The sequence below is a fragment of the Globicephala melas genome, chromosome 2 (genome assembly GCF_963455315.2).
Source record: "Globicephala melas chromosome 2, mGloMel1.2, whole genome shotgun sequence".
NCBI classification, from domain to species: domain Eukaryota; kingdom Metazoa; phylum Chordata; class Mammalia; order Artiodactyla; family Delphinidae; genus Globicephala; species Globicephala melas.
The window spans coordinates 75,501,430-75,527,822 of NC_083315.2; positions in this window are offsets into that span (position 1 = coordinate 75,501,430).

Genomic DNA, 26,393 nt, shown 5'->3' on the forward strand with positions numbered 1-26,393 from the left:
ACATTCGCTAATGGCATCTATCGGTAGCTTTATTTTTATTTACCGAAGTGGAACAAAGTCAAAACTGACAACCTGATGTAATATTTTTGCAGCTGTAGAAAGGAAGCTGTAAATGGTGACTATAGGACCAGCCAGAGCTTGTTTGCTTTCTGTGTGTTCTCAGGGTTGTGCTTTTGGAGAGCGGTTTCCACCCTTTAGACCTGCACATCCCCTCCTTCCAACCGTGCTTCCCCACCCAAGTCCTGGTCAAGCGAAGCAAAAACAAAAACTGATGACTTAGACACAAAGGAAGTGAGACCCAGGGAGAGACATGTTGCTCTGGACTGGGATTCCTTGCTCTGACTGCTGGTATCTTGTTCCTCAGAGGAACAAACTGGGCGTCGGAGAATGCTGTCCCTGGGGCATGGGGTGAACTCTGAAACGTAGGCTGTAGGCTTTCTGCGAATTTACCTCGTGTTCAATATTTTGGGCATCGGAGAGAAAATGAGAACAAGATGGACACACAGTAATCATGTAAAAGTCCTTTGTTAGGTGCCAAGTAGATGTTATAGATAGCAGGAATCCGGAATAAGGTAAGGCATAATTTGATAGTTCTTCAGAGCATAAAGTCCCTCAGACCTCATCCATTTATGATGCTGACATAAAGGAAAATGAAGAGAGAGGGCATTAATGAAGAGAGGTGTCATTAATGAAACCAACACGGAGACACCAACTGGTGATTTGTCATCAGCCCTACATAATTACAGTCTTTTTGTTAACCCCTGAGATCTTCATTGTACCTTTTCCTCCGAAACACCCTCAGTGCATTCATATTGACAGTGTCGTTCTTTTAAATGACATTTTAGATAATAAAAGACAAAAATATTGCAATGTAGGGAGTAAAGAACAGAAAGGAACAGGGACTCTACTGGAGTGTGTCGTTAAAACAGGAAGGCACCCAAGAAAAGAGGACAGTCAGAGACAAGTGAATGGAAGAGGTGGGTTTTGAACAAGGCTTGAGGAAGGAATGTAATTTCAGTAGGCAAGGGAGCAAGAAGAAGGCAATCCTGCTCAAAGGAGTAACCTGCAGAGGCACAGAGGTGAGGGAGGCCAAGGCATGCTTTTGTGATAGGGGATGGACCAGCAAGAGCAGGTACCACGTGCCGTAACTTGGTCAGATGGGGGTCGGCCAGAGAGTTCCATGGCACTGCCCTGCCCCATGCTCCTGCCAGCCTCAGAGCTCCTCAGAGCTCACAAGTAGCACATGCTACATTCAGTTAGAAGAAACTAGAGCTGTATTTAGCTAGCTGAGGTCAGGGAGGAGGAAACTGTCCGTGTAGTAGATGTTAAAGAGTGAGTAGAATTTGGAAAGGTATGAAGAGGAGGGATAGCAAGACTGCTGGGAAAAAAAATCTCCCCACAGAATTTGTTAATGTCACATGGGCTGCATTCTTGGCAGGGGGAGGGGCACAAATAGAACAGAAATGCCCATTGTTACTTACATGTGTTTATATAGCTATTTATTCACTTTTCTAGGGGTTTTTTTTGTTGTTGGTTTTTTTTTTTGGTTGACTAATATCCCAGAAATATTTAGTCAGCAACAACAATGCTTAAAGTATAACAGAAAAAATGAAAACAACAAAATCACATGAATTAAAAAGCAAGAGTAAAGGAAAAAACAAAACCACGGTGAGAAACGAATGCAGCCAAAATGAGACCAGAAAATACACATTCTACAAAGTCCTATCATCACTCGTCTTAGGGGAATCTGATAATCTAGTGAGAGAAGAGCCAACACCGCAGGCCAGTGATCCTAAGAAATTAACCTCCCTTCCTCCCTCCTGTACTCTCCCCTTCCCTACCTCCACAAATGTTTACTATGCCAGATGCTGACACAGGTGCTGGGATGCAGAGCGGGCCAGGCATGGCTACTGCCCTCGTGAAGCTCATGGTCTCATATGGCAACTCAGAGCCAAGAGTTGGTAGTTTGCTTTGCTATCTCGCTGTTACTCCTTGCCAGGCACATACATTCAATTTATGGAAGGATAATGTAGAACCTTTTCCAGGTCCTCTTGGTAATCCAGAGTGACAACTTTGCACACAGAAACAGCCGATTAGCAACATTGCAGAGTGAAAAGCATCAGAGGGTCAGGGAAGTGATCAGAAGTCCTCACCTGAAGTCCCTTATTGGCCATTTGCAAGTGTGTGTCTTTGCGTAAGTCACTTGACTTTCATGGGCCTCCACTTCCTCCTCTGTAGGATCCAGATGATCATTCCTGCCCTGCCTACCTCACAACGTTGTGTGAGGATTAAACAACATCATGGATGATGTATCTCTTCTGTTGGTCTGAGACGTCATGCTGCACACATTCAACTCTAAACAACTACAAAAAGTGCAAACAAAATGACTCTGTTGCTTTGCTGCTCAGTCCATAGGACATTAGAATCCATCATTTCTCATCCAGTGTTGAGGCCATCATGTAGAACCTGACTCTTTAGGATGGGTTTCCTGTGGTTTCCAGGAGGCCTCCTTTCCCAAAGGTGGACCTCATCTGAACTCCTCAAGCCAGCTGGGAGTAAGGCGGTGAATGCGGCTCCAGCTGTTCCCCAGGTTTTGGTTGTGTATATTCAGTACATTGTTCCGACATTCTATAGCGTGATTACAAGACCTCCAAGCTCTGGCCCGACTGTCTGTGCCACCGTGAATGTTTTACACAACAACCGCTCCTCAGTGGGGACCAGCTGGGAATGAGAATGCAGGGAAGTCCACTCTGGAAAGGCATGAAGTCCTCTTCCTAAACATGTACATTGTCTAATCCTCATTTGGTTATTGGACAGATTAAAGGGAAAATCAGCCTGCCATTTAGCCTTTGATGTGGAACTCTTGGATAATGTTTCCTTTGGCCATTTATGTAGCAAGGAGGAACTTGAAACCAGCATGGCCCAGGCGCCATTACTGCTGGAGCAAGAACGCCTCTGGATGGTTTCAAGGTCTTTTAGCCCTGCTTTTTTGGTTTGTTTCTCAAGAGCAGGTCCCTGTCCTCCTTCTCGTGAAACGAAATATATGTTATTTGCCAAGCCGGCTCGAGTTGACTAATTTCGTTTACTACATGGTTTTGTTACCGACCCTCCCAAGTCAGTCCCCAACAAGGATCTTCTTGCCCCGTGTTGTCTGAACCAACAGAATGAGACTGAGTTCGGTTTAGAAGCAAAGGGAACTCTGTTCTTTGATCAGAGAAGGGAAAGGTGCGGGCTCCGACTCTAGAGTCCAAGCGCTCCCCCGACACGCCATGGGCGGGCTGGGGCTGCTTTACAGGGATCCTATCAGCTGGGAGGGGGTGGGGCGCAGGCGCAGGCGCAGTTCAGGGCTCCAGATCTCAGCACCTGGGGCAGCGTCTCTACGCACAGCCCGCCCCCACCGCCGCCGCCGCCGCGGCCGCCGCCATCTTGAATTGCAGTGTTGCGCGTCGCGCTTCAGCTCACGCCCCTGAGCTGAGGTGCTGGGCGCCGCCGTTTTGCACCAGGAGCGCTGGTGTGAAGGGCCGGGTGAGAGGCCTCTGCACGCGGCCCCGTCTAAGCAAGAGCAACCAGACTAAACACCAAGAAAAAGAAAAAAGGTTAGGCTTTATTTTATTACCCAAACTCTATTTTTTAATTTCCTGGGAATGGTTAATGGGCTTTGCCGGTGACAAGTCCCTCCTCTGTCTTTTGTCCTGCTCTTCAGTATTTTTTTTTTTTGCGGTACGCGGGCCCCTCACTGTTGTGGCCTCTCCCGTTGCGGAGCACAGGCTCCGGACGCTCAGGCTCAGCGGCCATGGCTCACGGGCCCAGCCGCTCCGCGCGGCATGTGGGATCCTCACGGACCGGGGCACGAACCCGTGTCCCCTTCATCGGCAGGCGGACTCTCAACCACTGCACCACCAGGGAAGCCCTCGTGTTAGTCTTTAAATTCAGATCTCACACACTAATTCCGGAAAGGGAAGCCTGTTAGTAACATGAAGAGTTTCTCCAGTGCCCAAAGGAGCAGAATCCTAAAGTGTTCCACGGCTCACCAGCTGTGTGCCCTTGGAAAATCAGTTAGCCATCCCAACCCTCAGTTTCCTGACATGGAAAATGGGGTGATAAAATTATCTACCTCACATAGTTGTTGTAAGAGTGGAACAAGAAAGTACATGTAGGGGCTTCCCTGGTGGCGCAGTGGTTGAGAGTCCGCCTGCCGAGGCAGGGGACACGGGTTCGTGCCCCGGTCTGGGAAGATCCCACATGCCGCGGAGCGGCTGGGCCCGTGAGCCATGGCCGCTGAGCCTGCGCGTCCGCAGCCTGTGCTCCGCAACGGGAGAGGCCGCAGCAGTGAGGGGCCCGCGTACCACAAAAAAAGAAAGAAAGTTACATGTAAAGAGCTGAATAGTTGCCATTGTAAGAGCGCAAAAAAAAAAAAAAAAAAAATTAGCAACTATTAAAAATGAATAAATATGTAAGTTTTCACTAGCGCTATAGTCCCAAAGAAGGTGTAAATCTCACTTTCCCTTGGCCTTGGTCTAGCACATTGGGGCTTTGGGTTCTTGTGCAGAAGCCAGGCAGGAGGACACCTGTGTTAGATGGTGGGATTGGAACTAGGAATCTTGGTGAATGCTGGGAGGCTGGAAGGATAATCACCATTTAAAATCACATCGGTGCGCAGTCAGTTTTGCTGAGTCACCGAGATCTAAGGATTTCTTAACACAGAGGATATCATGGCTCCCGTTTGTTTAAAAGCACAGGTAGCAGGGTTGAGAGAGGCCAGTGTTAACCTAGAAGAGGGTTTTACCACCTTGTGCTGAATAAATGTCAGCTGTATTGACGTTATTATTTTATTATATATAGTAACAAAATAATAGAATATTATTAAATTATAATTGTTGTTGTCATTGTTCTCTAATTCAAGGAACATGGTGGCTTTTTTGCCTGGGAGGGGAATCACTTGTCTGGTTTGAATATATAAATTGAAGCCCAGCAGTGATTCTCAGGAAGGGGATGGTAACCCCTATGGAAGAGTGACAATCTGAAAGATCTCTTCCCTGAAGCTACAAAGTATGACTCTCTGCAAGTTCTTGGCCCTTTCAGAGGAGCTCAGGCCCAGATGTTGGAAACAGGAACCCTGTCCCAAGCAGGGACCTAGATCAAATCAGCTAAGCCTAAAGGGCCACAGAGAGCAAACCTGAAAAATGCCCAGAACACATTCTTCTGCTGCCTGTTTGTCTGTTTCATTCCCACAAGAAACTGTTATTCTTACAAACTGGTTACAAGGCTTACCCACAAGAAGAATCAATAACCTTAAAGAACCTAGGGAAAATAAAACCACCCTGGAAACTCAATCCCAAGGGCTGGGCTTGGGGCATGATGACCCAGGATTCTGATTTGGCTTTTTTTTTCTTTTCCTTCTCAAAGATAACAAATAAATTAATGCACAAAGCCACATCCATATTGGAAACACTTGTCTTTTTTTTTTTTTTCCACTTAACGCTCAGAGCCATCAAGGGCTTTGTAATAAGTAAGCTTGTCAGGAATTCTTTTCAGGAAACTCAACCACAGTTTTAGTCTTGTCTATTCAACACATTGTTCAGAAATGTTTTGGTAACCTTTAAAGTCCTACTCTAGGAGAGAGGTTCCCATACCCTCCAATTAAATTTTTTCCTATTTTGAAGGTCATTAAGACTTCGGAAGATACTCTTATACGTGAGTTTGAGTCACGAATCTGTGTCCTCAGCTGAAGAGGCAGGAAGGTCCATGCTTGTGAGGAAAACATTCCACAGAGCCACCAAGTTGTGCTGTTCCAGGCCCTTCCTGGTTAGGAAGGAGAGCCGGGGGGTGTTGGACACAGCTGCCAACTAGCGAGGGCTCACTGGTGTGTGGGGCTCCATCTGCTGTGATAGATGCCAGGGTGTGAACAGACCTAAAGCAATGAGGGTGGGGGACCTGTGCCATGGGAAGGCTATGAGAAACCCTGAAGTAGGGAGTTGGTTCTCCCACTCCGCCAAAACCTGGTCGTAACAGGGACTCAAACAGATATTTGGATACCCACGTTCACAGTAGTGTTATTTACAGTAAAGACAGAAGCAATCCAAGTGTCCTTGAATGGGTAAACAAAATGTGCTACATACATACAATGGAATATTATTCAGCCTTTAAAAAGGAAGGACATTCTGACATGTTACAATATGGATGAACCTTAAAGACATTGTACTAAGTGAAATCAGCCAGTCACAAAAGGACAAAGATTGCGTGATTCCACGTATACGAGGTACCAGAATAGTCAAATCCATAGAGATGGAAAGTAGAATAGCAGTTGCTGGCAGTGGGGGAGGAGGAAATGTGGAGTTGTTATTTAATGGGTTCAGAGTTTCAGCTGGAAAGGATGAAAAAGTTCTGGAGATGGATGGTGGTATTGATTACACAATTATGAATGTATTTATTGCCACTAAACTATACACTTCAAAATGGTTAAAATGGTACATTTTATGTTATGTATATTTTACCACAATTTTAAAAGCCCTACTCATAAAAAGACTTGATAAATTCATACGCACTTGGGGTGATTATATGGCTGATAAGACTTAGAGTATTGACTCTCAGGACACTTGCATTTTAGCAGGAGAGAAGCCTCAGATCAAGCCTCCTTATCCCAGCTGGTACAGGCGGACCTAAGGGAATGAAAAATAGAGCATCTCTTCTTGAGCATTCTTTCTCAGACGTATACCTGGCTTTCTTCCCTCAGCAGGAGCAGAAATCACTAGAGATCAGGCGTGTCCATGCTGTCCTGCAGCTTCCTGTGCTGGGTCTTCTCCTATTCTAATAGGCTATTTTCCATGTTTAACTTTTGTTTGGTTTCAGTTTCTTTTAGCGAATCCCAAGCTATTCCTCTTTCTCGTGATCAAGACTGAATTTGCACTGAATGGTCCCCTTTGCCACCCACCTAATCCTGAAATGGCTAAAACCATGCTACTCGTGCTCAGAGCTACAAAGTATTTAGTTACTGAGAACTCTTTTCCAAAAGGACAATTATATCTTCTAGTGCCTATGGTTGAAAATATAGATTTAAACAGAAAAGACAGATTTAGGCAGGGATTATATAATAGAATTTTAAGCATTAAAGGGGACCTTTGAATTATTCAGTCTACTGCCCTCATTTTACAGATGTAGAAAATGAGCCAAAAAGAGAGATGACTTCCACACGGTAAACCTTTCAACCCAGGTCTTGGAACTTAAGTCTGTTGCTTTTTCTCCCCTGCCTCCTGGGATAGAATTTTAGAAAAATTGTTATACTGAATCCCCCATATTACTTTACAGAAGTGAAACGCAGTCATTGATTGCAAATGTTTCCAGAAGGGTTCATGAGTGTCTTTTAATAAAGCGCATTTGCCCATTATTACCCACGAAACACATCATCACTCAGTTTACCAGATTAGCTTGAAGGAAGGGTTTGAAGGGCAAGGGATCTGAGACAAGAAAAGTCTTTCTTGTGTAGAGAAGTAGAATTGAGAGGAGAAGATGCTGGGGGCCCTAGTGGGATTGAGGGTTAAGGGATAGCATGTTTGAAGATCTGGGCCCTGGAAACCTAGATTTTACTTACTGTTCTGTTTCTAAGCAACAGTGTGACTTGGCCTCATCCTTAACCTTCTCAGAACTCAGTTTTATCTGTAAAACAGGGTCCTTCGTCAGGAGGGAAGTGTCATCCTCGAGGATAGGAGTCCTTGAATCTGGCATCAGAGGCATTTTGGAGAATTGGTTGAAAACACTGCCCCATTTCTTCTGGACTCAGGTAGGACCTGGAAATCTATATTTGTGGTTCATCTTATTTTAAATGTGAGTTATTTTAATTATTTTTGAATAATTACATGCGGTACATTCAAAACTCAAAAGACAAAAAAAAAAAAAGTATTTGTATACTGGAAAGCTTCCTTCCAATGCCCTGCTCTCATCCCCCATCCCTCTTTCCAGAAGTAGACCTGATATCAGTTTCTTGGTGTCTTTCCAAAGATGTCATCAGTGCTTTTAACATGTAGCCCAAGTGATTGTGGTACAGCTGGCTTGATTATAGGCATTTGGGGTGTCTCCTCTAGAGCTTCCCTACTGTAGATGGGGGCACTAAAGCTCACAGACATTAAAACGTCATCCTCATGGAGTGTTTGGGAACTGACAGAAGCGCTGATGTATGGTGCCCTTGAATCTGTGCTTGGCGTGTCTTAAGGCCTATGCTTGCTGTTGTCATTGCCTTGCTGAAGGCCACTGCTGTATGGGACTGATGGGCTATGGTGTGTCCAGCCCCAGATTCTCTCTCCACTCCTGAAGCTGGGAGAACTGACTTTGCCCCTAGCATGGAACCTTGCCAGGAAGTGTCTCCTGCGCTCAGAGCTAGACACCTGGCTGGGCTTCTGAATTGCTGGATGAATGACTGGGACCCCCAGGTGCTGCCTCAGAAGGGAGCCTGGCAAGGTGAAAAAAATGCATCTCCCCAGGCCCCTGGGAAGATAAGAGCTCCACCAGGGGCACTGCCTCCTTCCCTCCTCTCTTCCCTCCTCCCTTCCCTGTCTTTGGTGACATCAAGAACTTAAATGCAGAAATTTTTTCCCAAAGTTGACTGATTTCATGTCTGAAAAATCTTCCCAGAAAAGGAGATGGAAATCCTGGAGAGTAAAGAGCCTTCGTTCCTGATATTTGAGTTAGTAATGGCCTTAAGGTTCTTCTAGCAGTGGTCCCAGCAACCCTCCATTTCCACATACTCCTGCCCTTAGCTAATAAATAACACAGTGAAGCTTCACGAGGGGTCTGTTTTTGGACAAATTATCTTTTCAACACTTGGATCAGTTTACTTCATAGCTTGGTTGTTTCCTGTTTCTCAGCATCCAATTGGCTCGCCTTGGAGCTGGCCATGAGTATGGGCTTTGTGTGTGAGCATACGAAGAATTCCTTCGCATTACTTAAAATCCAACGTTCCTCACTCTAGAGCTCCCGTGGGGGCAGCCCTCTGCAGTGGGAGGGACCTCTGACTAACAGTCCAGGCACCTGGGTTCTGGTCCTGGCTGTGTACTGACGCCACACCCTTGGAGCCAGCTTCCTCCTCTGCACGTGCTGGCGCCTCTCCTCTGCGCAGTTTCTTCACATTGCGTTGTTCCACTTCAGTCTCACCACTGCCCTGAGAGGGAGGTACGTGAGTCCCGTTTCGTTGATGGCAGTGAGATTTGAGAGGAACTCAGGAGCAGCAGTATATGAACTAGAGTTCCAGGCATTGGGGTGGAGTATCAGAAGTGATGGGACCCTAACCCCCAGCCTCTGCCCAGCCGCACATCTCCATCACCACATCCCCCCACTCATCTCCTCCTCCAACCCCAGCTCACACATTTGTTATTGTTCCCACTCTGCTCGCTGACACTTACTCCCCGCCGCCACCCACCCAGAACCCATCCCCACTTCCCTTGACTTCCCCTTTCTTTCTGTCATTTATTTATGCTTTCAGCAGGATGATTGCCCTGTGCTCGGTTTCAGGCGTATACTAGGTGCTGGGAATACCTAGCCAGTGAGAAGTGTTGGTCATCTGGAGCTCACAGTCTAACGTGCGAGACAGAGAAATAAATAAATCACTGTAATATCATAAGTGCTGTACTAGGAAGAAGAAAATTTGCAATGGGAAGGCAGCGGAAGAAAGTGGTAAACTTTGATTTGAGCAGGAGCTAGGGTGAGTTTGGGGGGACGTTATATGCAGAAGGTGACATTTTAGTTTTTTTAATACCTCCCTGCTTCCAAAAGTATTTTAGAAGGATGACTACTGGGTAGGGATCAGAGAGTGAGAACGTTATGATTTACCATGTAGCCTATTACATAGCAGGCATTTTTTACTAGCCCATAGCTAGGAGATTCAGAGGCATATCCAAAGCCCAGAATCTTACTTAACCTCATACTGACTCTGGGACAGTAACTTCTAGGGGAAAAGAAAGTGCGGATATAAGCCACAAAAGAAAACCCAAAGTACATGGAGTCAACCTCAAGGGGAAAATATCTGTCTGCCAAACAGGGATAGATTCTAAGTGTGCATAAGCAGAACAGTGAGGTGCTGGCAGAGCCTTGAAGACTGATTCAGAAAGGGAGGGGAAAGCGACCAAGAACTGAAGGCAACAAATGGAAGGGATGACTGCACACTCTTCTCTGAAATTCTAAATGGACCTTGCAGGAGGTGGATGGGGCACATTCTGGAAGAGGGGTTCTTGAAGATAAATGCAATTTCAAGGTCCACTTCTCCTTTGCTCTGTGATCTTTAGCCCCTGGTCTAGTGTACCAGGCTGGCAAGTGGACTGAAAGCTGCTCTGCTGGAATCCAGGAGGAACAGTGAATGGTCAGGAAGAGGGAACCCACTACAGGGCAAGATCTAGTCACACAGCTCTTAACCCAGGCTTCAGGATAGGGATGCATTGGTGGAAAGACATCCCCATGGACACCGAAGAACACAAATCCTTCCATGGGTGGCAACACCAGGCAAGTAAAACTCTGCCTGCTAGAGATAGAAACTTTCACCTCATGGATTCCCAGCACGTCCACATACCAGGCACTGCAGTGGGCTCTGGTGTAGCACCATGAGCAAGATTTGGCTCCGGCCTTAAGAGGCTTGTGGTTTGATTTATACTTCTTGGACCTGCTTGCATATTGTCACACCAAATGACATTAATGGAAAATGGATGAGAACTTACTAGTTGAATTAAAGAGTTTATATTCATTGTCTGTTATAAGAATCCTTGCATTTGGCCAAGTGGAACTGTTAGAATAGACAAGTCAAGAGTGATAGTAAGACTGAGTCTGGAATAAGACGGGTAGGCTTCAAATTCTGACTCTGTTGTCTGTGTATGACTTGAGGCAAGATGCTTATCCTCTGCATCTCATGTTCCTTTCCTGTAAAACTGAAGAGAGAGTAATATATAGTTTGCAGTGCTATGAGGATTTAAAGCATGTACCCAACAAACTAGGAGAAAATATTTGCAATATATGTAACAGACAAATTATCAGTATTTAGAATATATAAAGAGCTCCTAGAAATCAATAAGAAAAAGAAAAGCCAATAGAAAACTATTGAAGAATAAATATATTCTTCAAGAGAAAAATAATAGAAGAATAAACATAAAGTCCTGTTCAGTTATCATATGAAAAGATCCTCATTCTTACTAGTAATCCCAGCAGTGCAGATTCACAGTGAGATGCCATCAGTATTGGTTAAGTATACTTTATGTAGCTCTACCATGAAATAAATTACACTTACTGACTCCTTTGCACATGCTGGGAAGAGGGAAAACAATGTGTTTTTAAATATAATGTTAAGTGAAGAAAGCTTCTTGCAGAATAATACATAAAGCATGATACCATGTAGGTTGAAACACACACACAAACATACTATATATGTCCATAGTGCACTTGTATTTTTGTAAATGTCTAGAAAAAGACTGAAAAAGATTCACACCAAATGTTTATCAGTGGCTACCTCAAGGGAGAGGCCTGCCATCGGTTGGTAGGGGCGAGTTGTCAAAGGGCACTTTAGCTCTATCAGGAAAGTTTCAATTTCTTACAAGAATGTGTTTGTAGATTAGTTTATATATATATATATATATATATATATATATATATATATATATGTATATGTATATATGTATGAAAGAATTTATCTCAACATGGTGTATGGTTAACATTTCCAGCTCTGAACTTAGACTGTCTTGTGCATACCTTGGCTCCACCACTTACTCTGTCTGAGCTTAGCCAAGTCATCTAACTTCTCCTGCCTTAGTTTCCTCATTCTTGATATAAGCGTAGTAGTAGTACTTGCCAAGGGCAGTTGTTGTGCAGATAGATGAAACAATACATGTGAACAACTTAGTGGCTGGCATGTAGAAGGGGCTCAGTAATGTAGCTTTTACTGTCATTACCTTCCTTCCTACAATGGGTCAGCAAAAATCATTCCATATGGGAGATGGGAAGGCCCACATTTAGCCTAATGCCATTCTACAGATAAGGAAACTAAGACCAGAGAGATTCAATTACGCTCCTGGTTCAGATTCTGGTTCCAAGGCTTAGTGCTCTAATAATACAAAGTTAAATTCTCCAAGGCATAAAAGCACTCAGAATCAGCTTCATTTCTGTGCCTGTAAAAAGTTAATGTCTTTTTCTTTACACACATCTCGCCAGACTTCCTTAGGAAAAGTGCAGCCCCAGTAAAAGGCTAACTCATGGCATGAATATTTTGCTTGAGGGCAAAGACAAAACACATCCTGGTTATGATGGTTCTCTTGTTCCCAATCAGTGCTCCAAGGAAATCACTAACAATGAATATTTGTATTCCAAAGCACTTTCACATATTATCTGATTTGGTCCCTAAGACTCAGGGAGGCAAGTAGCATTATTATCCCCAAATTACAGAGGGGGAAACTGAGACTCAGAGAGTTTAAGTAGTTTGCCCAAGAGTTTTAGAGAGGATTTAACTTTCTACTAAATTAAATGGCAACTTTAAAATTAAGTTTTAAAAACCAGGCAATGAAAAAGGTTTGAAATACAGTTTTTGTTGTTTTTACAGAGGTGGGATAGAAACATGTTAAAACATCCTCTATGAGAACATATATTTGTGTAGATAGTCTCTAACAGAGCCATTTTCAAACCTGTTGCCTTATGGGCAGAATTTGCATACTGGTATCTTTTTAAGAAAAAGTAGTTACCTTTCCTACGAAGAAATATTTTAATCCAAGATTCATTAAAGGTCAGAAATATCATTATGAAACAGTGATCATAATTTCCAACTGTTTCACTTTTATCTTAGTTTTGGGTGGCAAATAAGCGTAAGTAGATAAATAGAGCCAAGTAACCTTTAAAGAAAAGTTTCAAAAACTCATCCAAACATGCTGTGAACCATGTGAGGGGGCGCCCCTTCACAGGGTGCCAACTGTCAATAGGTCCAGAAGTAGCTGGAGATGACAGAAATATTAAGAAAAATACTCCTCTCTGTGGGAGTCAGTGCTCAGCGCCTCCAGAAGATGCCTCTGGGAACAACGATACTCAGCTCTCAAACGCAGGGTGTGTATCTGCAGAGAAGTGTTGGTTGATCCCACTCCATCTGGTCAGGCCCACTGTCCATACAAAAGTTTATGTGAATAGAGTCAAGTGCTTAACTCTCTCTAACCCACAAAGTTAATCTAAGGAGGCTTATTAGAGTGGGGTAGATATGTCCAAGGAGACGTGAAATTTAGATATAAATGAGAAGAGGAAGGGGCTCGGAAAACAAAGGAGAAGCTTCTGAGCACCAAGTTCCTTTGTCTTGAAGAAAAAGGACCACCTTGGACTTCCCTGAAGTCTTTTCCTATGGGAAAAGGGAAACCCTATCTCCTGAGGGAGGAGGATATTTTAATGAACTTCTACCTTTGGGTACTGACAAGTGGTGAAGTGCAAAATGCAAACAGTGCAACAAAGAAATGCAAATGGGACACTTGTTTGCCCAGCGGAGCCCACCCTGGTAAGCACTCCCACCCAGGCTGCTGCTTTGAAGGTGATGGATGGAGCGTGGGCTCCTCAGCCTAGCCATCTTTCAGGCTCCCACTGCCCCCTGGACCACTCTGGGTGATGGGGTTCTCACAATAGCATCTGAGAATTTTTGTTTTTCTAGTACGGACCTACCATATTTTACATGCATTCAGGAGATTGTTAGTGGCATATCTTCCTTTTCCAGTGTCTGAGTGTCTATAGCAGTTGTTGAGCACACTCCTCAATGCATAGGATTTACTTCCAGCATCTCTCCTCTAACTTCAGTGCTTGTTGATGAAGCCAGGGGATGTCAGTGAATGTCCCTCTGTATGCCAAAAGATTTTTTAAAATCTCCACCCTAAGAAATAACTCGGACAGATTTGTAATAATGACCAGTGAGTGCCACCAGCAAGAATTAATATTTTAAAAGCTTGTTCATAAAGTGAATTCTCTTTGGGGTTGGTGAAGAACCTACACATTGTTGTTGAGGCTTAGACCCTAATACCAAGATAATGTCTGTCCATCAGAGCAGCCATGGCAAATAAATTGCTAAGAAGGGAAAGGAAAGGATATAGTACCAATAGCTTTGAGGGAAAGTTATGCTTACAAATCTCAATTCCTTAAAGAAATAGGAAATGCACTGTTAGTAGAATGCTTTCCAAATTATCAGTGAAAGTTACTGAAACTGAAAAGAAACTCACATGGCAAGGTCTGCTGTTGGCGGTAGGTAGACTGTACTACCAATGTACCCGATATGGGGTGAAGTGAAGAAGAATGTGAGGGAAACCTCCAGCTACTAACATGTGGTGTGAGACTCATTCAGTGCACCCTAGGTTTCAAATATCTGGGACTGGGGTGAATTACATGAAAGAAAGAGGGAAAAAGAAAGAAGGGAGGGAGGGAGGGAGGAAGAAATGAGAGACTTTGTCTACATACACTTTGTTGCAGCCCCTCTGTGCAGCAGTCCACTGGGGTCTCCTCAGAGGGAAGCAGTAGGACCATGAGCTGTTCTCTGCTGCAGAGGAACTGGTCTGATCTGAAGGAAAAGTCGAGCACAAGGTGGTGACTAGATGGAGGGAATGAATCCTCATAGACACTGTTCTTGACATCTACCAAAGAGAAAGATGGAACATGTGCTGGTTATTCAGACACTTGAACATAGTACAGGGCCTTGAACATAGTACAGGGAAAGGGCTTCTTTTAACATTGCTGATTTTTTGAGATTGGGGAGGAACTGGAGATCCTGAAAACAGGACTGTGCAATGACAGTCAGTTGTCAGCATTAAGGAAACACATACTAGCCACACAATTGTTTCCTTTGGTCAAGGGTCTTAAACCCTCGTCCCAGGTTTAACCGTTCAAGGTTGGAAAAGGAAGGGCTGTGGCCTGGGTGTTTATCACAATCCCAGGTTTCAGAGTCAGCATGGCCACAGACATCTCTATGGCCTGAGATGACACAATTGATCTGGGCTTTGGTGCCTCATCTGTAAAGACAGGACTGGATAAGGGCCTCACTATGTTCATTTCACCTTGAAGAACCAGTGATTCTAGGATTCATCTCTACACAATTCTAGAGATAATAAGTATCTGGGTTTAGGGTGAAATATGTAAAATGTGTTGAGGTTTTGAAATGATCTCTGCTACTAGTGCTAATCTCCTGAACACTTGGATTCATGCTACTTAAAATTCTCTCTCTCAATAGCAGCAGTTTTGTCTGCTGTTGCCTAGTTAATTGTCTTCCCTTTGGGGAAATTCCTTTTATAACAAGAAATCAAGGAACTAAGGAAAAGCAAACTAAGAAATACAAATCTATATCTATTCATTCCAACTTATAACAAAGGAAAACGAGGATTCAGCTACTTCTCCAAACTTAAATTACTTTCTTTGCCTAGATAGGAATAGTACAATCAGCTGGAGTGATTTTTTAAAATTCTTTTTCCCATGTTTGTGAGCAAGATAATTTAAATATTAAAATATTCTTTAGGGACCTCCCTCACAGTCCAGTAGTTAAGACTCCACACTTCCAGTGCAGGGGGCATGGGTTTGATCCCTGGTCGGGGAGCTAAGATCCCGCAAGCTGCGTGGTGTGGCCAAAAATAAATAAATAAATAATTTAAAAAATATATTCTTTAAAATCTATTATACATATCTAATGACAAATAAGGAAGTATAGAGTGCTTAATGGTTTGTATTGAAAGAAACAATTTGATGTCCAGTGGGCACCTGCTGCCTTGGACATGAGCCATCTTCCAATAACTCACTGTTTCTGCTTGACCCAGCTTTCAAAATAGAAGAGTCCAGCCATTACTGGGTGTCCTAAGGTAGCTACATCCCCATTCATCCTTGAAGAGCTTTCCCAGAACATTTATCCCTCAGTCAGGCCTCTGATATACAGCTGGGAGAACAGGCTGAGGTATCTGATTTCTGCTGACCTCGGGGGGAAAGGCCCTTGCATTTAGATGCATGGGCCAGATCCGTACCAGATGAAGAGGACAGTCTATCTTGAAAGACTTGGTCTTTCCCACCCTGGTCTGAGAAAAACTTCAGAATTCGTGAGAGCAGAGGCTGCTGAAGAGTGGCTTTTCTTAGGCCATTTCACTTCTCTTACGTAATAGAATTTCTCCAGAATAATCTGTGACAAATCACTTACATATGAAGAGGCTGTTGACTGCCCAAGAATACCAAAATTTGGCTCTCTGAGTGGCAAACACATTTTCATTTAGCCTGTGGCTCTCGCTGTAGAACACCAGCATGCAGGGCACTGCCACATATTTTAGGTCCTGACAGAGATGCCACTTAAAGAAGTACCAAGATGCTATCTTAAATTACACCCATACAAGGTGAAGGATGGGATGGGAGTGGACCTCAAACCCAACTTCGCATCAAAATTAGTTGGGGCTTTGCAAAAGTACAGGTTTCCAGGCTCCCCGAAACTCAGACACACCAAATCAGTATCTATTGGGTTGACCAAAAAGTTCGTTTGGGTTTTTCCAAGCATCTTATGGAAAAACCCAAACAAACTTTTTGGCCAACCCAATATCTAGGGGGATCTGGAAATAACACTTGAAAATCTCCTTTCAAGCTCCATGTGCCGCCTGCCTTACACTAATCCTTGGGTTAGTACTTGTGAACCACTGAACCAGATTACTGTTCCCAGTATAGCAACTTCCTAGAAAATAAGTTGGTTTCATCTAGAACTCTGGCTAAGCCCAAGAAATATTTCTAAAGAGAGGCTTTCAGTGGACATTATTCATTTTAATTTAGCTGAAGTTGTTGCTGTTGCTTTTAGCCACACAGGATTTCTCATTTGTAATCAGATTAGCAAAAATTAAAAGTTAAATCTATATCTATTTTTAGGTTATTATATATGCTGGTTGATGGGGAAAATTCAGAACAGAATATATATATATGAATTAATATTTAGTCAACTAATTAAAATGTCTCTGACATTTTGGCTTTGAGACTATACACCTAAATACAGTGTATCTCCAAAACAGCTGTGGTTAACCCACTGAATTGGAATAGGTTTTCATGAAAAAATAACAGAAACATGCCTCAGCTTTCAGAATTTATATAGTTTCCTTTTGATGGGAAGAACAGCTCTGAATCTTGCTCCTTTGGATAACATGGTGGCGTCAATGACATTCTAGTTGTTTCTGTTAAACCACTGAGAAGAGCAGATAAGGGAGTTGTGGGGAGTTCATTTTCCTGGATTAATTGGCTGGCAGAGATTTTGTTCAAACCTTGTGCTGAACCAAAATCTTTTCTTCTTCCAATTAAAAAAAAAAGCTTTCATTTTGGCTTACTTGCTTTAAGATAATTTACCTACCACCCACTCCCCCAACTCAGGAATAATCAGAAGTAGCCATATCACATCATAAGATCTGAATACAGTCTCTACAGTTGTTGAAAAACTCATGAAAATTTGTAGAACGCAGACAGTGAACTGAACAAAGAGAAGAGGAAGACCCATCTTGCGTTCAAGCCCAGTTCCAAATTAAGAGGCTCATTCATCCTTTCAGACAACCTCTCTCAAGTGCCTTCTATGTGCCAGACACCAATACTGGGGATTATAGTTCTAGAGATTAACACACAGTTCCCACAGCTAAGGAATCCTCAGTGAGAATGACAGGTATTAAATTATTACAGTACTGTTGGATAATTCAAGTACAGTCCAATCAGAATATACAGAAGGACAATTCATGAATTGGACCTCGCATAGGAGTTCTCTAGGTAAGGAAGGGAAGCACACCTTTTCCACCTCCCAAAGGTTGAGAGAGGAAATGTCAGGCATGGGCAATGGCCAGTGCTTCCATGTGGCTGGAATATAGGGCTGTGAGATGTGGCTGAGGCTGCAGGTCCTAGCAGTGTCTGGGTCCTAAAGGGCAGTAACTCATGCTCGGAATTTAGACACAATTCTTCAAAGAACTGTGTAGCCGTTGAAGGGTAAGGTTTCTGATGGCAGGGTGGAGGAAAGGGATGAGACTAGAGGCATAGAGAACAGGTAGAGGCTGTGACAAGGTGAGTGGCGATGGGAGTGAGATGTGAGAGCTCTTTGGGGGATGCATCTGACAGAATTTGATTGGGTGAGGACTGCAGGCTAGGAGGCAAGAGGGAAAGTAACTGACCTGAGGGTTGACACTGCAACATCTTGTCTTCTCTCTTCTTTCCACAACACTGAGTTGCCCTTGTTGTCTTAGATCCCTTTCCTGTTTTCTTGCTTCTACTTGATTTTACACTTCATCCGTTAAGAATTGAAATATCACCACTACCGTCCACATAGACCCCCATCCCCACAAACTATCCTACAAATTACAAGAGCTCAGGCTACAAACAGAGGCTCATGAGGCAGCGGGTCCCTGGTGCTCCTCACTTCACCATAAAATGACAAACATTTGCATATTGTTTCACAGGCCCACATTTTTTTTCACATCTATACCTCCTTCGAGTCTTATAACCACCCTCTCTGGAGGAAAGACAAGTCTTACTGTTCCCATTTCAGGGAGGAAGACACTGAGGCCGCATCCACAGCTCACTCCCAGGGAAGCAATAGGGAGCAGCCTGGGAAACCTGTCCTGACATCCCCAGACTGAGCTCTTACCTCCTGCCTCTGTGATGTTAGGCCTGTTACCCAAACTCTAAAAATCTCAATTTCCTTCTTGGAAAATGGGGACAACAAAAGTACCTGCCTCCTGGGATCACTGCATAGGCCAAAGGAAATCATGCACGTAAAGTGCTTGGCACAGACCTGGTGAAGTCTCAATGAATGTCAGCTGTTGCTTTTCCAGCTCTTCTAGCTCCGAAGTCCCAGATCATTCTCCTCTACCAAAGTGTCCCCCACTCCTGGGAGGGGGGACATTTTTTTCAGAAGACACTAGTTTACCACTGGATAAATCGGCTTGCTGACAAAAGAAAAACACCTAAAGGAAACATGACTATTTCACTGGGCCTGTTACATCATTCAATAGCCACAACTCATGCCCTGAAGTTTCTTCAAATACAAAACAGATAGTGCCAATGGAGAGATGTTAGTTTTTCAAGACCTGCTCTCAGGCTCTGAGAGAGCTTCCTGTACTTACAGGAAGTATAAGTTTGATGGAGTGAAAGTCAGCATGTCTATGGGTCTCATAAGAGGACCATCTGCTGGCTCATGTGGGGTTTTTGGCTTGACCTGCTTGGCTTCAGAAGAAGCTGCAATCAGAGCCATCAAGGTGTTCCAGAGATGCTGGCAACACTGTGCCTCTGCATTGGTGACAAGACCAAGGAGCCAAGCAGTGTGTTCTCCTTGCAGCCACTTAGCAGCTTGAAATCTTTCTTAAGAAAAACATACCTCCAGTTCCCACATCAGGATCTTTGTTCATCTCGTATGACTTTTTCTGCACACTTCTACTCTGTGCCAGTGATCCATAATGAACAATGTAAAGATGGTGGGGGCCCAGGAAGGGGACACGAGTATTGGCATATTACTTGGGGACGTGATGGGGAAGGATATTGTAAGGAAAATAATTCAAGAAGAAAGGAAGAGGACTTCCATTCTGCTGGGTGGAATAAATGTTTGACTGAGCAGCATTCTGTCCAGCTGGGGAAAGGCCAAGACTAATTTAACCTTTGGTCAAATGGTTGGGAGTTAGCTGGTTTCCTTTTTCCTCTTACATCACTCCCAGAGATTCAGACAAAAATAACATGGTCCCGATTACATGACATTATGGGCTCTGAAAATACACTAGGGAGGATAGTGTTGAAACCCCTCGGAGACAAATTAATCCTAGCAAGGCAACAGCTGTAAGATTGATACAAACAGAAGAAACAACAGCATATTGGTTCCAGGCTTGTTTAAGAGTTGATTTTAATCCAAGCAATTAAAAAAAAAGGGTTAAAAGCACTAATTTGGGAGCGTTTCTGTTACTTTAAAATGGTGCTTTATGAAATACTCATCAGTCCTCCGTGTGTTATAGTCTGTTGTTTGGCACACTTTTGGATTTAATTCCTAAATTTGATTTTTTAAATCCTTATTGTTTAAAATTGAAATAAATGCAGTGAGAAAGAGTTGCAGCAGAGCTTCAGCATCCTTCTATTGGGAAGCCAAGGTGTGAGAATCACCACTGTCCTGGGCCCACACTTGACATTCAGAGGTTGGGCACCTGCCCCTCCTCCCTGGGCTGATCACATCCAGAGTGGATACTTGAGCATTTCCTGAAAGCACAGCCTGCAGCCCCAGGAGGACAATCTGCAGAACTTGTATGCACCATTGACACTCAAAAATCAAAATATTTCCTCTCCCCAGGACACAGCAGCCCTCTCCACACCCACCCGCTTTGCAGTTGGGCATTACTTGGAGACCCAATATGAACCCTAGAATGGAAATCTCACAGCTGGAGCCGGAACTCAATGGAAAGGAACACACTTTTAGGACAAGAGGAAATTATCGTATGGCTACAGGCATGGTCTCTGTACTCAGACTGCCTGAATCCAAATTCATCTCAGCCCGTTGCTACTTGCATGACTATGGACAGGCCCCCTCTGTGCCTCAGTGCCCTCATCTGGGAAGTGGAGGCAAGAATAGCATCTATGTCACAGGATGTCTGGGAGAATGAATGATGATGTGGAAGTGCTCAGCGCAGCCTGACAAGTAATAAGGACATAATGATGGAGCTACTGTCATTGTCAGGACCACAGTCATCTTGGAGATATTGGCAAACTCTTGGCAAACCAGAAATTGGATGGCAGTTAGTCCCCGTGAAGTAATCTTCAGAACTGGGCTAATTTCTAACCCTTCTAATCACAGAAGCAAAGACTACCAGGACAGCAGGCACAGAAGTAGTAAAAAGAGTCCCACTGGTGAGCCTGGCACGTGAGCTGAAGAGATCTGGGTCTTCTCCTGGGACGAAGGAAAGTGGCGTGGACTCTGCTAGGGTGGGGGATGGGAGCAGTCATTGGGGAAGAAGGAGTGAACTTATCAAAAATAGAAGACAGAAGTCCCAGTGCAACAGGGAATGTTGAAGCATGGGAACTGCTGTTTCCATATTCGCTCACTCACACACTCCTCCATCCATCCATCCATCCATCCATCCATTCATCCATCCATCCATTCATCCATACATTCATTCATTCATCTATTCAACCATCCATCCATCCATTCATTCAACAGATCTCCATTTACTCTGTGCCTGGCAGGCACTGTGCTAAGTTCTGTTCATACAGAATGGTCATTTAATAGAACTTATAGCCTGGTGGCAGAGACACATTTGAAACATAATCACACAAATATTTAGTTTAAAGTTGTGCAATTTGTATAGTTTATTTCAAAATTAGGGCACTATGATAGGAAATAATGGGGGGCCCACTTTAGGTTGGGGTTCAGGGGTGCCTTATTGATGAGCCGACAGAATGACCCCAGGTGGCTGGAGATTTAAACTTGTGCCTCCTGGTATCAGGTCAGCAGCCTCATCCCACCAACTCTGACCTCCTTGATTTTAGCCTTGTAAGCTACCACCTCTCCTGCCTCTACAGCAGCACCCCCAAAACCTAGTGCCACCCTGGGAATCAGCATTAAATTAGTACAAGGCTTTCATTCTCTACATGCAGAAACTCAGGCTCTGGCTGGGGTGGGGCTAGCTTCTCCATCACCACATGGCAGGTTGGGTCTGGAACCAGGACTCCTGAGGCTGGGCTCCCACCTTCCCCCACGTGACTCAGAGCTCACACCCTAACCCCTCTGACCTCTGACTTCTTTCCAAGGAAAGAATGATGGAAGGCAAATGTCTTTTAGAGAAATGTCTCCTAGAGAAATTCCTTTTGGGGAAGCCCCACTGTTGGGGGGAAACTCAGTCCCTTCTTGGAGACCCTGGATCTACTCTGAGGCCCCTCTAGGACCCCACCATTTAAAAATAATAAAAATGAAATGAAGTGAAATGATAAAGTAAAATAAGCTATTACAGGTATATTAAAGCTAGCACCTTCAGAATGATAATCACCACTTCTCAGTTTGCTGTGTTTATATTCTGACTGGCCTGGCTTCCAGGTTGCTCTACCCAAGAGGGAACATATTTCTGAATATTTCTGACTCATCTGTAGACCTTTGGCTAACATAGCGCATAACTAGTAGGTTTTCAACCCAGATCTTTTGATTCCAAGCCCAGCGCTTTTCAACTCCCAACATGCAAGGTTAGTTACAAATTCAGTTTGGGATACATGGAGGCTACAGAAATGGCGAATGTTTCAAATGGCACACGGACCGAGGCAGATGGTCACTAATCTATTCAACAAACATTTGCTGAATGCCAGCAAGTCAGGCCCTGTGGATTTCCTGGTGAATGAGACCAACTCTAGTCCCACCCTCGTGGAATGAATAATTGTCCAGAAAATTCATACAGTAAACACATAACTACCCAGATGGTGATTAATGACAACACTGCTGAGCGTTGGGTGGGTTTGTACAGGGAGGGCATAATAGAACTCATGATCTGCCCTCCCAAACCAGGTCTTATTTTAGTCCTATCCATCTGGGAACACAGAACTCCCACCCCCAACGCCTGTGTGAAAGCCAGTAACCAAGGACTCATCCTCATACCCTCTCACTCCCGATTACCAATCCCACACCATAGCCCCTGGATTGTGCTCCTAAGTATCTTCCAGAATTTTGCACCCCTCTCCATCTTCACTGCCATTGTCTCCACTAGCACTGTTGTCTCTTGCCTTTACCACTGTAGTACCCCTTTACCACTGTAGTACCGGGTCTACCCCCAACCCCGGGGCCCCTGCAGTCCATTCTACACAATGCAGCCACGGTGGTCTTCTGAAAGGAAAACCTGATCATGCCACCCTTACCCTCACCTCTATTCATCCACACTTCCACACCGCCACCCCCTTCCCAACACTGAAAATCTCAATGTCTCTTTGCTCTTAAGAGTCAAGACAAACTCCAGAGCATATCCTACAAAGTCCTGATATTCTGTCCTTTTCCCTCTCCCCAAACTCGTACTAAAACAGCCTACACTCTCTGCCTCAGCCACCCCAGCCCTCTTTCAATCCCTAATACGTGCTTTGCTCCCTCCTGATGAACGACCTTTCCATGGGTTGTTCCCCTGCTTGGAATGCTCATACATCTCCCTTGTTGCCCTCTCTAAATGGGTCCAATTTGTCCAGTGATGCATTCCTGGAGCTTATCACAGTGGCACTCTATGCCTTCAAACTTGATTGTCTGCTCCCACAAAACTATGAGCTCCATAAGGGACATGCTTGTCTTGGCTCATCTTTGTATCTCCAACATCTGGTCCAGGGCCTGGTACAGAGCTAGGAAGTAAGGAATGAATGAATGAATGAACAAATGAACGAACGAGCGAGCGAGCAAACTCCCTGAGGAACTTTGAGCTGAGAAGTGAAAGACAATCAGAAGCCATTTAGATAATGGAACTGGGGAGGAAGGAACATTGCAGTCTGAAGGAAAAGCATGCCTGTGGAGAGGAACTGAAATGGACCCTCCCTCATTTTCCAGGGAGAAGTTGTGTGGAGATAGTGCCCTCCATCCTGAAATGCAATCTCAGATAATGTGGGGGTGAAGGTTGAGGTGAGGGGCTTTTTGTAATGAACATAGTTCAGAAAGGAGACAAATACACATATGGCATAAAAAGGCAAGTGTTATTTCACAAGGTCAGAGTTAGGTTTTCTTCATAGACTAGACTGTCATTCTCAGAAAAAAATTGGTTTCCATAGTGGCATATGCTTGTAGGTGATTCAGGAAGAAACCAGTGATGGGCATCCCCTGGGGAGAAAGACCAAAGTGCAGATGAAGCAATCACTGGGACTCTGCCTCTCCAGGCAAGGAGAAGCCTGGGAGGAGGAATGGCCCATTAGCATCTCCCAACGCCTGAGCCAGAGGCACAGTGGTTTCCCCTTGAGAGGGGTAAGTGTTCTGAGGAATGTCTTAGTCAGCTCACGCTGCTGTAACAAAATACCATAGACTGGCTTACACAACAGGTATTTATCTCTCACAGTTCTGGAGGCTAGAAGTCCAAGATCAAGGGGCTGGCAGATGCAGTGTCAGGTGAGGGCCCCCTTCCTGGGTTACAGACAGCCACCCTCTCACTGTGTCTTCATATGGCCTTTTCTTGGTGTGTGTGCACATGGAAAAGAAGTTCTGGTGTCTTTTCCTCTTCTTTTAAGGGCACTAATCCCATTATGGGGACCCTACCCTCATGACCTCATCTATATCTAATTACCTCCCAAAGACCCCCACCTCCTAATACTATCCCCATATGAGGTTAGGGCTTCAACATATGAATTTTGGGGAGCCACAGATATTCAGTCCACAACAGCTTTGGATTTGGATAGTTCAGAGAGGAGCTCAAAAGTGGGTACAAAGTTGCATAGCAAGGGTGGAGAAATAGGGCCATTGTCTATTCAAAGACTAATGTGAGGCTTTACACCCTCACTTCAGCCCAAGGGACAAGTTAGCCTAAGTGAGAACTCCCTGTTCTTCCACTGGGTACATTTAGGGATGCTCTTTTAAACCTTCAGGAAAACAACTACTAATGACTAATTTGGAGTTAGTATGTAGTCTGTCAGTGGGAACAGACATGGTGGTGTTGGAGGTAAGGAGACGGGGGAGCTACTTGGGGTTTTCCAAGGACTTTGTGTTACATCCTGCAATTACTAAAGGGGCAGAGAGTACAGACCAGCAGAGGACCCTGCAAGCCAGGGAGACTATATGGCCCCCTTCTGTTGATATTTCCCTTCCCTCAGCAGGTTCTAAGGGATAATGCCTGTACCACAGAAAGAAGAGACCCTGACATACAGATTACAGATGCTAAAGCCATGTGACAGAAAAGAAATTTGTGCATTCACAGGACTGGAAGAAGGCCAGGGGGTCCAGCAGTGGAGAGGGGGAGAGTTGTAGCATGGAGCTAGAGAGATAGCAGAGACCAATCCCAGCAGATGTTGTAGCCCGGGCTCAATCTCTTGGACTTGATTCGAGGGCAGTGAGAAGCTATAAGCAAGCTACCATGAGAGTAGCATTTTTTTTAGATCATCCGGCTACAGGGTGGACAGTGGATTAGAGGGAGCAAGCACAGCTGCAGGGAGGCCATTGGGAAGCTACCCCAGGTGAGATGGGATGGTGGCCTGAGCCATGTTTACAATTTCGAGGATGTGGGGATGGATAATAATGGAGGGGGAGGGGGAGGAGTCCAGGTGGACTGGGACAGGGTTTCTGATATGCGCCAACTGGATTGTGGGTGGCACCGTTGCCTGGACTGGGGGACACTGGAGGGGGATTCACACTCTTCAGAAAACCACAGTGAGGCTGTTTCCTCAAGAGGATTCTCGAGCATTCCTGGGGTTGGCGGTTCCCGTAGATCTAGTGACTCCCCTCTGCATAGGAGGATTGTGTGGATTGGGTGCCTGTGGGGCTTTTACTTTGCTTTTTTGCTTTTGAAATGACCGGTTCTCATTTCCTCCTCCGCACACTCTCTGAAGTGGTGTGTTTGGAAATGTTACATGATGGCCTTTCCCCATCTCTCTCATATTTATCTTTGTCTGTGGCTCTCCCTCCCCAACATGATGGGGGACCACATCGGTTTCAACGACATGAGTTTGCCAAGTACCTGCCTTGGATGGCAGGCAGGGCTGAGTTCTCTGTAACTTCTCAAAAGACAACCAAAGACTTGGGGATGTCCTTGGGTCCTTGTTCCCGAAAAGGTTTAGATCTCTGTAGCTCCCTTTCCTGTGGCCTCAGGCACATTTTTGGGATGGGCCCCCTGGTTAACATAATATAGGACATGGTAAAAAAATAATAACAAAGGAAGAATACTTAAGAACATTACATAAAACTTGGCTAACGAATGCCAACAAAGTGCCAGCTACCGTGGTTGCAGTTTCTGGACTTGTAGCCAAAGCACTTTATCTTTTGGTGGTTTCAGTTTTTCCACATGCAGGTTCTGCTTCTTTCTTAGGCCTCCCGTTCTACTTTGGCAGCTTGATCTGGGCCCTTCGTCTTCTTTCCTGCCTCCGTTTTTCTGGTCTAGTCCTCCTTGGCTCCCTTGCTGACTCCCGGCCCCTCACGTATTTGTTCCCCTCCCCCACCCTCTGCCCCCTCATTCTCCTTCTCTCTCTTTCTCTCCTTGTCACCATTTGTTCTCTATCACCCTCCTTTCTGGCTGGCTGATGTTGGAAACATTTCAGGAATTTTTAATTGAAAATACCATGAGAACTGTTATCACCTCCCTTTCACTACAGAGCGGACCCGCGGCTCAGGGATGATGATGGGTGACTCCCAGGGTGGGTGGGGTTTAATATCTCACCTAGGTTAACTGGGGCAGCCGGGCTGTGCTAACCTAGGCCCCGGGGTGGAATGTGAGAAATGAAATATCGTCTGACAGGAAAGAGGGTGTGTTGAA